Here is a 12,683-nt window from a genome sequence, read left to right as displayed (position 1 = left end):
GGACAGTGCCAGACTTTTATCGCCACGCAGAGACTCTGAAGCAAAAACTTAAAGCCAGAGGATATCCCAACAAATTGATCAAAAACTCCCTAAAGAGAGCGAGGTTTTATGATAGGGACAGCTTCCTGATGGCCTCCAGCTTCTCATCCTCCAGTCTCACTACAGAAAGGGAGGCTGCTATTTGTACCTGTGCAGCAGCACTGCCCTAACAATGCTACGAAAGCTGCAGTGCAGAGCCGCCACGCCTGATCAGATCGAACCTGTACCTAAACACGCAGTCCTTCGGAGATGAGGATTTACAGCAGCAGATGCCACTCAGTGACCAGAACAGAGGCGGCGACTCAAACTACACACTACAAATGAACACGCTGAGGGCACAAGATGGGCTGATAAGAATTGACTGAAGCAGGGGCCGCTTGAAAACCTACCTGAACTTAGATACAAGGAGCGCTGCCGTCATTAGATTTAAGAGAAGTTAGAAAGAAGCCTAACTCTCTTTTAGTGGCCATATTTCAATGATGGTAATTGCATATCTTTGAATCGTGAGATGTGCACAATCGAGAAGGACTTGGATAGAGGTTGTGGCCCAACAGCCCCGGCTGCTGAGTTTGGATCGGGAGATCCTGGTTCGAGGCTCAGACTGAGCTCAGCGTCCCAACCCAAAAAATAAATGTGACCTTGTGTAATGTAGCTAGTGCTCAAATAAATTGCTCCAATACATTTGGGTTGAGTCGCGCTGTATACAAACTGCAAACAAATAAAACAAGGCAAAGGCTGGGCCCCGTAAAGGCACGAGTATGACCTGGAGTGCATGGAAGGGGGCAGGGCCGCAAAGAAGTCACGGATGGTGGGAGGGAGGGGGAGAGCGGCTGCAAGCAGCACAACGCACACATGCTGAGGAGGATTGTAATGCAACACACCGGGTATGCAACAGAGGGTGGGCTGCCACTTCCCTCCTGCAGACAGGGGCAAACAAGGCAAAGGCTGAGCCCCGTAATAGCACAAGTACGACCAGAAGTGCATGGAAGAGGGTGGGGCCTCAAACAAGTCATGGACTGTGGGGGGGAGAGGGGAGGAGGATAGGGGCGGGGGAGAGACTGGAAGAAAGTAGTCTGTTCAGGATTGGATTGGATTGGATTGGATGTGTATTTATAGAGCGCGAATTGCTGCCCGGGGGCGTCCAAGCGCTGAGAATACCGTGGACCCGCACTATGGCCCAAGAGGGGAGAGAAATGGGAATTAATTAGACTGGATGAAATAAAAAGGTTTTCAGCTGTTTACGGAAGGCTAAAAGATTAGGGTTGGCTCTGAGATGCAACGGAAGGGCGTTCCAGGCCCTGGCAGCATTGTGTGAAAACGTCCTGCCTCCGGATCTAGATCTTTTTATTCTGGGAGCCACTGCAAGGAAAGTCTGACTGGAGCGTAAGCTTCTATTGGGCATGTAGTGGGTACTTAGGTCCCGAGTAATTCTGGGACCAGTGTTCCAGAAGGCCTGGTGTGCTATGCACATGGCTTTGAACATGACTCTCTGGCGCACTGGCAGCCAGTGGAGGGTTACCAATCCGGCCCTCACTGACTGTGCGGGGGATGTCGAGTAAAATGCGTGCTGCGCAGTTCTGGGCTGTCTGAAGCCTTCTCAGGGTGGATTCCGGGGCACCAAGGTAGAGTACATTATTAAAATCAAGGCGTGACTGAATTAGACCTTGTACGGCTGCTTGTTTGGCTTCCAGGGGAAGGAGAGGAAGAATTCTCCTCAGCATCCTCATGATGCCGAAGCATGTGGCTGAGAGTTTTGTGGCTTGTACGCTGAAGGACAGGGATCTGTCCAGCCAGACTCCGAGACTCTTGATACTGTTTTTGGGTATTGGCGGGGGACCCAGACTGGGCGGCCACAGAGAGGCAGGGATGCTGAGGTCTGAGGGGCCTAGGAGCATCAGCTCGGTTTTGTCCCCATTCAGGACGATAGGGACATCCAGGTCTTCACTTTCTCTAGGCACTCTCTAAGCCCGCCCAGAGCCGGTGGATTGGCTTCCTGCGTCAGGGAGACCACCAGCTGCGTGTCATCCGCATAGGAGATGATCTTAATCCCAAATGGGCGGACGACATCAGCCAGTGGCCTCATGTACAGGTTAAAGAGTGCAGGGCTCAGAGAGGAGCCCTGGGGGACTCCGCATTTCAAAGGTCTGCTGGTGGACACAGACTCACCTTCGAACACACGGAAAGATCTATCCTCTAAGAAGGACTGGAACCAAGACCAGGCTTTATCCTTAATCCCGACCTGGGACATACGGTGCAGCCGGGTTTCATGGCTGACCGTATCGAAGGCCGCACTGAGATCAAGGAGGATCACTGTCACTGATCCTCCTTGATCCAGGATTTTTTTGGCTTCCTCGGTAACCATGAGGAGGGCGGTCTCGGTCCCATGTTTTGGTCTAAAGCCCGTCTGGGTAGGGTCCAGTAGGTGGTGATCTTCTAGGAAATTTATTAGTTGTTGATTTATATATTTCTCCAGGATCTTACTTACCCATGGGAGCGGGGATATGGGGCGATAGTTACTCAGGTCAGTAGAGTCCAAATTAGGCTTTTTCAATAAGGCTCTGACCATGGCCTGCTTCCATACTGTCGGGACCGTGCCAGAAGAGATGGAGGCATTTAGAACCTCCCTTATGGTAGGCAGGGTCGTCTGCGAGGCTGCCATTATTATGTCTGGCGGGGCTGGGTCATTAGGGGATCCGGATTTTACTTTCCGTGCTAAGGGTTCAAGGGAAGCGAGATCCAACAGAGGGAAGTGAGTCAGCGTGGGTAGGTGTTGGTTGGGGGGGGAGGCTGTAGGAAGGAGAGGAGGGGCTAAAGGGGTGAGATTTTTCGGGGGAAAGGCAGAGTAGATGGAGCTTATTTTCTGATGAAAGAATTCAGCGACATTATTACAGTGAGTGGTGGACTTGTCCACCTGCAAGCTGGGGGACTGTTTTGATAGTTGTTTGATGATTCGGAAAATTTCCTTGGGTTTAGATTTAGCAGCAACATTTTCTCAGAGAAGTATGTGGCCTGGGCCGCTTTTATCAGTGTTTTGTATTCACTGATGGCTTCTCGATAAAGGGTTTTATTGTCTGTGGAATAATCAGATCGCCAGCATCTTTCTGATTTCCTGCAGAGTCGTTTCTTATCTCTAAGAGCATCTGTGTACCACGGGGCAGTTTTGTGGGAGCGTTTGAGCGTGATTTCCTCTTTGGGAAGAACGACGTCTAGAGAATGAGTGATCCAGTTGACATATGCCTGGTTTGCTAGGCCGGGCTTGTCTTTAATCAGAGGTGGATTCTCCGCAAGTTTGCTAGTCCAATTATCAACTGCTAGGTGAGACCAGGCTCTCATGAGGAAAGGGGCTGATAGCCATGGAAGGATACAAGTAATGACTGAGAAGGGACTAACAAGCCTCAAACCAATCGGAGGCAGCATTTAAGACAAAATCCAATGGGCAGAGAATGGGCGGAGCTTCCACACTACAGTGTATACTGATCGCCTCGCAAAGCGACAGCAGCACATTCGTGCTGCATCGCTAGGCGAGACCTAAAAAGGACTGGCTTGTGAAACTGGATCTAAAAGACGCCTACTTCACAATACCTATGGACAAGGACTCTCAAAAATATTTAAGATTCTTCTGTAGAGGAATAACATACCAATTTAATTGCCTTCCCTTTGGCCTCTCCTCAGCCCCATGGTGTTTCACCAAAGTTCTAAGACCAGTAGTTGCTTCCATGAGAAGAAGGGGTTTTCGTATAGTAATCTATCTAGACAATATGCTTCTGATATCACAACATCAGGAAGATTTGTTAAAACATATGAAGTGGACAGTAGACCTATTAGAAGGATTAGGCTTCATCGTCAATGTAGAAAAATCAATAATGACACCAACTCAAAATCTGGAATTCTTAGGGTTGCAGGTAAATACAACTATAAGCCAATTGCAATTACCAGCCAAAAACCTGTCAAAAATAAAGAGAGAGGTTTCTTATGTTCTGTCCAAAGACTCAGTCCGTTTATGCGAAATAGCAAGAGTAGTTGGGCTTCTATCCTCCTCTATTCAAGCATTATCTCCAGGCCCGCTGCAGTACAGAGACTTACAAAGACTGAAATCCTTAGGTTTAAAGAAGGGCCTATGGTATTCATAGACAATTCCCTTATCGCAAGAGGACCGAAAGGACCTCCTGTGGTGGTGGAACAATGTAGACAGTTGGAAGGGCAAGGCAATCTCCGATAACATCCCAGAGTAACAGTAGAGTCAGACGCAAGCAATTTAGTTTGGGGCACCAGGCACCAAAATGGGAAAGATAGAGACGGGAAGTCATCCCAAGAGGAACTTCCACTCCACATAAACAGTCTAGAAATGATGGTGAGCTTGAAAGCTCTGAGGAGCTTCAGATCCACTCTGAAGAACAGTGTCGTCCTCATCAGATTAGACAACTTCACAGCAGTATCCTATATCAACTGCTTGGGGGATGCAAGATCAAAGATACTTGTAGAACTAGCCAAGAAAATGTGGTACTTTTATTGAAGCCAAAAGATCACTCTCAAAGCAGAATTTTTTTCTGGTCATCAAAACACAAGAGCAGATTGGAACTCAAGGTTCCTAAAGGATTCAAGCTACTGGAAATTGAATCCTATAGTCTTCAAGGGAACTCAGAATCAGTGGGGCCCTTTCATGTAGACCTGTTTGCCAGCAGACTCACTTTTCAGGTCAAACGCTATTACGGCTGGAGACCAGATCCCAACACACAGGCAGTGGATGCCCTGGTCCAATCCTGGAACAAACAGAATTGTTATGCTTTTCCCTCTTTTGCTCTAATCCAGAGAGTTCTTCTGAAAATCAGATCAGAACAATGCAAAATAGTACTAATTACTCCTTTCTGGAATACCCAAGTTTGATTCCTGGGAACGATGGAATTAGCAATAGACTTCCCACGTCTAATCCCAAGGAACTTCTTCAAGGACAGGAAGGAGAAGAGCATCCTCTCCTTCTAGAAGGCAATATGAACCTTCTTGCTTTGAAGATTTCAGGAAATCTAAGAGATACTCAGGCCTTTCAAAAGAGGCTAAAGATCTACTGGATGAGTCATGGGCACCAGGAACAAGGAGAATATACATCGGAATTTGGAGGAAATGGTGTAGTTGGTGCCTGGAATGGGGTTTGGATCCCGTGGACGCTCCTGTAGTAGATTTAGCAAATTATCTCACAGGTTTATTCATTTCAGGCTATGTTATAGAACAATCAACTGTAATAAATCAGGTATATCTGCAGGCCATTTACTAATAAATTACTATTCTATCGGTTTAGATTCACTGATCCGCAGGGTAATGAAGGGAATTAGACTTAAACGTCCCCCAAAACCAGGTATGATTTGCTATGGAATGTTAACCTCATTTTCGATTTATTTTCTACAAGGCCCGATAATTCTTCTCTTTAAAAAAAAACACTATCAACTAAATAAGCAACCTTACTCTGTCTGATATCCTTTAAAAGAATTTTAGATGTTAAAGCGTTAGAGATCCCTAATAGATTTTACTCTCCAGACGTTGTGCAGTTTGAAATATGGATAAGGACCAAAACCATGACCGAAAGCATTTTATATACTTGTTTTCCAGTTTGTAAAAAACAATGTGAAGCAAACTGCATGAAAACGTATGAAAAATAATGTGTAACAGTAGACCAAAGGATGAAAACCATCTATTCATTTCTTTTTTTAAACCATATAAAGCAGTATCTACAGCTACTATTGCTAGATGGGTTAGATTAATAATGTCGTAAGCAAGTATAGATTTGTCAAAATTTGGGGCGCACTCTTACCGTGGAGCAATGGCCAGTAAGGAAAGTGTTCTGAGCCGAAGGATTGCTCTCCGATATCCTAAAGGCCCACAGACTGGTCAAAGCATCCACTTTTGCACAGCTTTCTCTTAGACCTATGGAACATGTGAGCAATACAGCGTTAAAAAGCATTAAACATGCATAATGGTAACTCCGGTCTTGTAATGAAATGATGAATCGTCATTCTCTTACAATTTAAAGTAATTTAGAGTTAATGTGGTTTGTCGATTAGTTGCCTTACTGGACCTGGCTTGTTTTGGGTACCTCCTCTAGTAATGCCTATGGATGCCTGGTTGGAGACTTGTGATTCTTTCATGCTTGCTTTGAAGACAATGCTTGAAGGTCCTGATTTTTAAAGAAATCTGCTGAGAAAACCTTGATATTTAGCAAGAAGGAATGGATATTTTGACGTTTGTACCTTGCTTTCCTCAGTTTTCATCTGAAACTACTTGGGTTGAATTAACTCAAATAATCCTTTTTTTTACAAGACTTGAAAGTAGAGATTAAGGGCAAATTGGTTTATTTGTAACATTTTACTGTAATTATTGATTTAGTACTGTTGATTGAACATAGATTACTGGGCAGGTGCAAGGAAACAAAGACGTACCAGGAAATGTATTTTAATTTTACTAGTTCTTCATTTGTTTGACCATATTTTCTGGTGGAAGGGTGTCTTTGTCTAAAGCTGAAACCAAACACTTGGATGAATCACGGTTGTGGTCATATTGTGGTCTGGTTTGATAGGCCTTTTTGTCATTGCACGCTTCTTTTTGAGATCATACTGTAATGCTTTACTTTGACATCATTGCCTCTTCTAATTATGCTAATGATGTGGAATACCTGGGTTGGAATGCATATTTTGTTTGTCGATTCTTTTACTTGAACAATATATTTGACATCACGGTTTTGTCACAGTTTATTACCATGGTCACAAAGTTATTGATCTCAAAATGAGATAAAGCATTCTATGCCACCACATGAAGAGAAGAGGAGGAAAACGTCACTGTACAATCTCCTGACAGAATACTCACAACACACAAGTGGTATGGTGTACAATTATAGAGGATGGATTAATTTTCCTATCCAATCAGAAGCCTAGAGTCAACACAGAAGCCAGTTGTTTCTGGATGAGAAAGCCTCATTCATGTTATGTGGCGTGCATCATCATTGGCGACCTCGCCCCACCCTGGTAAGATGGTACTAGCAGGGCGCAGTCGACCTCTTATCGTGAGCGAGTTCTTGATAAAAGCTGATGCTTAGATAAGGCAGGAATCCCGATGGGGTTTTAGAAATACTTTAAATTATACCACAGGGGTTTCCTTTGTTAGTTGGTACCTTGGGTATAGTTACAAAAATATAAAAATACATTCAGGATGATTTTAGGGACAATGCCCCAGACATCCTTTTAAGGTGCCAAGATGTTTCTGCCCATTCATATGCTAAGGGTTTAGTCAAGGGCGTTCTTCGGGTCTATACAGGGATCCCTGTTTGCTTGTGCTCTATACAAACACAGCAAGTGAGACAGGAAGTTCCTACCTTCACTGTTTATATGAGCCAACTTAGGGGAGAAAAAAGAACCATCATTATTAATTATCCCTGGTTGCAGAGAGCATGCTCTGTGATAATAGTGTGACATAACACTTCCATCAGTACACGTGACACTAAAGTGACACTGCAGGCAACACACAAACAACGCATGATGGGCAGATTTTTCCTGAGAATTGTTACTGATTTGGCAGACTTATAGAGGGACTATCTACATAAGAGTACGTCTAAGAATATTTGCCCGATACTGGAGCCCTGCTACCTCGCATTTAGGATCCACTCTTATTGGACGTGGATGTTCCATAGGGATCGAATGGAAATTGCCAACCTGGATCAACAGGTTCAATATACTCCACACATTTTCTGTGATATGGAATTGTCCCTGAGAACTGTTCACTATTGACTGATTTGAAAGAAAGGAACGTACCGCACATGAGGAATACTTGGCCAATAGTGGAGGCTGGATATCTCGCTTTCAGGGTCCACCAGAATATGATGTGGATGCCCTTCAGTACATTAATAGATTTCTTCAATCCGGATTAGCAGGACTTTTCCTGGAAACAACAAATTCTGTTTCTTTTCACATCGAGCTGATGATTGTCAAAGAATATAAGCCTTGAAGAAGTTACTTCTGTAACGAAACACGCGTCGCTGCCGTCCTCATATGTCAAACAACAAGATTTGAGATTAAGATCTTTTTGCATGGAATAGGTTCATATTGTATATCGTACTATTGCACACTACTGCTGGAGTGTAACATTGTTGATAGGAACTAAATAGGAATTTAAAATTGTTTTTCCTGTGAGTTGTTACATTGATTTCTGATTAGAAGGAATGTTTTCGTATACGTGAATGAAAATATATAAATTAAGAGTGCCAAGGTGTAATCGTATTAAATAAATAAATAAATAAATACCAGTAACAAGAAGAGAGCAGTAACGCTCCGTAGATATACACCTACTGGGAGCTCGGAGCATAGCTGGCAAGTCTTCAGTTAACTTATGTGTGCTTAGGCGTGACATTTTAATGCCTTATGTGTGACACTTGGACTGACAGTTTATCGTAAGTAGAGTAAAGCGAATACGTCGATGTAATAAATACATTTCATAAGTGGCCATGTTAATCATTCAGAGCCCCTAGATGGCAAGCTAGGGCTCTAACATGCCAGACTTGATTATTTGGGCCAGAGTGAACAGCATACAAGCCACCTGGCGGCAGTTCTTCAGTGTTATGCCCAGACACCCTTCTGTACCTACTGGTCATAGGACGTACACAAACTGTAGGCCCTATGAACATCAAGGTATTGCATAACTCCTGTCGAACTTATTGTCCCACCATAGCACTCATTCATGGACTTCCAATCAGGACTCACTTACTCTGCAGAGATTTTAAAAACACTGATGTTGGCTGTCGTATAGTAGTGTTATTTCACAATGACATAAGCTGTGTGCTGTCCTGCATAACTGCCAGTTGTCCCCACGTCATGTGTAACACTTTCAGGCAGTAACAAAAGGCAGTCCATTATATCTAGGGACTATCAGTTTTGCTTTTTTACGCTACAAGTATTGTCTCAAAAATGGCAACAAAGTGTCAAAGCTTAAAAAAAGCTTGACTGTCAGACAGAAGGTGTTACACAGCTTCACAGAAGATGGCTAAGTAAACGCAACTCAGGGCAACAGCACAGTGGAGAATTAGAGTCAAATCACAGTGACTGTGCCAAGAACTGTGGTGCCTCCATACTGGGTACCAGGCAGCTGAACTGGTTTAGAACGTCAGCGTCTGGTCTTTGAATGCCTGGACTGGGCAGGGGGATAGACTGCAGCTGGCAATGCTGAGGGATTGCAACTGAGGAGCAGGCCTGCTGAGCTACTGGTGGCTTTAATCGGTCTCCGTGGTCTTTCTCTAATCCTGCAGTCATGCGCTGGCATAGTGTGCTGAGTAGAACTTTCCAGGACAGATGTGTCCATCCAGTCGAGGAGGGAAGAATTCCTGTCTGATATATGAGCTGGCCGGAGTGCACTTGGCTCTACCTGCACTCAATACACCAGACAGGGACAGAAATGATTTCCAGGGCTGGTGCTCTAAAGCTGTGGCATGGGCCTGCTGCGCCGCACCCATCACATTGCCCCCATTCAGTGCACCATGGGTTGCGATTAGCGCCACTTGCTGGGTGGGCAAAAGAAAGTTGAATCCAGATTGGAGCTTAGCTGCTGCCTGGACCATCAACATGAGCAACATAATGCTCCTGCTACCTTTAAAACAACAGTAGGCATTACTAGATCCAAGTAGCCTGGGCGCGGCACTCTTGTTATTTTTGATAGAGCATAATCTGCCCCTGCCTTCTAATGAGATTGGTCGGATCCATGTGTCTCACACACTGCTGTGCCATAACCTCTCAGCCTCTCAGGTGTTGCAGCTCTGTTGGAGGTTAGTGGGTCATCATCTAGTGTTAATTGTCTTAGTGCTAGGGTGATGTGTCGCCTTACCTCCTCTCCTTCTTTCTTCCCTTTCTCCCCCTCAGTAGACGCGGTCAAAATGGGTTGCCTTTCCGCATGTGGTACCCGCTTTGCCTTGAGCTGGGCACTTGTGTGGTGTATGTACATCCAAACCACAGTTTCATTTCTTGGACGTTGCAATGTGTTGCATCTTGGTTGTCTGACGTGTTGGGGTTCTCTTGTGTATAGCTTCAACCACTTCTTTTTTGACCAATACTACCCTGCCATGAATGATACTGTTAACTGTGTGTGCAAGCTCACCATATTATTTCTAGACAATATTTTCAGAGCTGTAAGTTGACATAAGTTAAGCTAACAATATTCCGTTCCTCAAGAAGCTGCAGTACTACTACATGCACCAACTAGAGCTGCAAGGCCATCCGGCTCGCACAAATCGGACTCAGGAGGAAATAACATGGCAGCATTTGCCTGTCTTCCATGTGCTTCTGTGCCAGAAACACTAACAATGTTTTGCTGTGGCCAAGCTGTTCAGGGGTTACCCTTCCCCTCTCGATGTAAAATCATTGGAGGAAATTAAATAAAGAGTACTAAAGATTTGAGAGAGACAGCCATGAGGACTAATTGTTAGAGGTCCTTTACATAGTACCTCTCTCCGACTGCAGATTCAATAGCTTTCTGGGGTATGCGGGGAGCCTTACATGGCTTGCCATAAACAGTTAGAAAATTCTGAAAACCATATAGCCAGTACAATACCCATGAGGCTGATAACATGCATGAAGATCTCAAGAAGGGGCTAGACTATTGTATTGGAGAGAGTAGAAATGGGTAATGTAAAGTCTTTGAGGCATTGGTGGTATACAGCTTGACTTATAGTATGACTGCTGGGATTACTGTGATAATTATCATCATCATTACACATAATATTTATGTACTAATACCAGCAACCGTGTGTGTCTAGTGTTTCTATGAGCCAGTGTATGCCCCACCAAAAAAGGATTCACAACAGCACGATGGAGAGGGTGGACACGATGTAGGCATTATTGGTCACCTGATGTGCTGTCACTTACTACTAGTTTGTGATTGCCAGTTCTTAATGTGCAAAAGGAGTGCTGCTGCCTAAAGTTCTGCTCAGCAGCCTGCAGCCAGTGCGCCGAATACCAAGGCTGTGTGGTCTTGAATCCACCTCATGCCTCTTTACTCTTGCCCCTTTATCTCACTCTAGTAGGTTCTTGCTATCCCCATGTGATAGTTTTCCCATCTTTCTCTTCCTTCATCTTTCTACTTTGTATGTTTTTGCCTGTCTTGTGCTCAGTAAAATGTCTGATGCAGAAAATGAGTGCCGGTCCCCCAAATTGAATGCCGGTAGGCCCTAGCAACCAACGGCTCAAATAAAGCACTGGCGGTTGCCAAACTGCCATAAGTCATGCAGTGGATGAGGGAGAGAGTGTAAGGTCTAGATATTTGTCGTCACCTGATGGGCTGTTTATCACATGCTGCCCATAATTAATGCAGTGCATGATGGAGAGGCTATACTGAGTAGGCATTTGTGAATACCAGATGTGCTGGGGTTGTTTGATTGCTATAGATCATGCGTTGGACGATGGATAGGGCGCTGGGTCTAGACATTTGTGGTCACCTGATGGGTATTTTATGTTCACATGCTGGATGTAAATCATGCAATGCTTTGTGGAGAGGTTGAACGGTCTACACATTTGAGGTCACCTTTATGCCCTGTAGTAAGTATCTAGTAGGTATTGGTTGCCTAATGGCCATAACTCATGCAATGGACGATGGAGAGGGTGTATATTTAGATTTTTGTGGTCACCTGATGATCAGCTGATGGCCCGATGTGGATGTACTGTTACGACTGTGGTCAGCTGATGGCCATGAGTCAAGAACTATATGATGGCCAGTATGTATTTTCTTGATATTTGTGCTGAACTGATGGCTATTAGTCATGAATACAATGATGCAAAGGGTGTAATTTATCAATAATAATGTGTTTGTGCTCATCTGATAGTCATTAGTAATGAATCCTGTACATCTGTGGTCACCTGGTGGCGATGTGTAATGAGAAGGACCAGGCGAAAGGTGTACTATCTAGATGTTTATGGTCATCCGATGGCCGTAAGTAATGAAATGGATGATAGTGATGTTGTACAATCTCCATTATGTGGGTGTTTGCGGTCACCTTATGGTAGTGAGCCTTGAAATGTATGATAGAGAGAGTAATGTGACTAAGTAGTAGGTAGATGGTAAAATGTAAATTGATACTTGTATTGCGCACTACTCACCCGCAAGGGTCTGAAGGCGCTTGTACGAATACCGCTGTGGAACCCATCCTGGCTTTCCCTGTGAGGTGTCCACTCCTGGGCACCCCCAAGGTGGAGGCCAGGCATCCTTAGCGTTGTGGGGATTAAGCAAGCTATTGCCCAGAGTGGCAGAGTGGGACTCCATGATTGGAATAGGCACCCAGGCGAGAATTATCAGGTCCGTGGAATTTTTGAGCCCAAGACCCACCGAGGCGGGGAATTGAACCCTGGTCCCGGGCTAGACCTCTGCATCAGGGTCTGCCGCTCTAACCATTGAGCCACACTGCTCCACCTTTGAGCCACACTTCTCCACTAGATGGTGAAGGTGAACTTGAATTTAATTGAAGAAATCAAAATTGCGCAAGCATGTAATTTGGAAATCCAACAACTTCTGTTATATCACATAAAGCTGTGTGCAGTTATGCCTAGGGCATGCTGTGAAAATTGTAACAGAAAACCAATCAAAATGTACTGCCACCAGTTCATTGTCTGCGTATGAACTGAGGTGCA

At 44.7% G+C, this 12,683-nt stretch overlaps 1 protein-coding gene across 1 annotated transcript in view; it reads left to right on the top strand.

Moving 5' to 3' along the window:
• Positions 1 to 12,683, top strand: part of C2 (complement C2) — a 658,041-nt gene that overhangs the window by 276,467 nt on the left and 368,891 nt on the right. The window lies entirely within an intron of this gene.

Source organism: Lissotriton helveticus, chromosome 5_1, assembly GCF_964261635.1.
Source record: "Lissotriton helveticus chromosome 5_1, aLisHel1.1, whole genome shotgun sequence".
NCBI lineage: Eukaryota > Metazoa > Chordata > Amphibia > Caudata > Salamandridae > Lissotriton > Lissotriton helveticus.
This window is presented reverse-complemented; position numbering and strand designations above follow the sequence as displayed.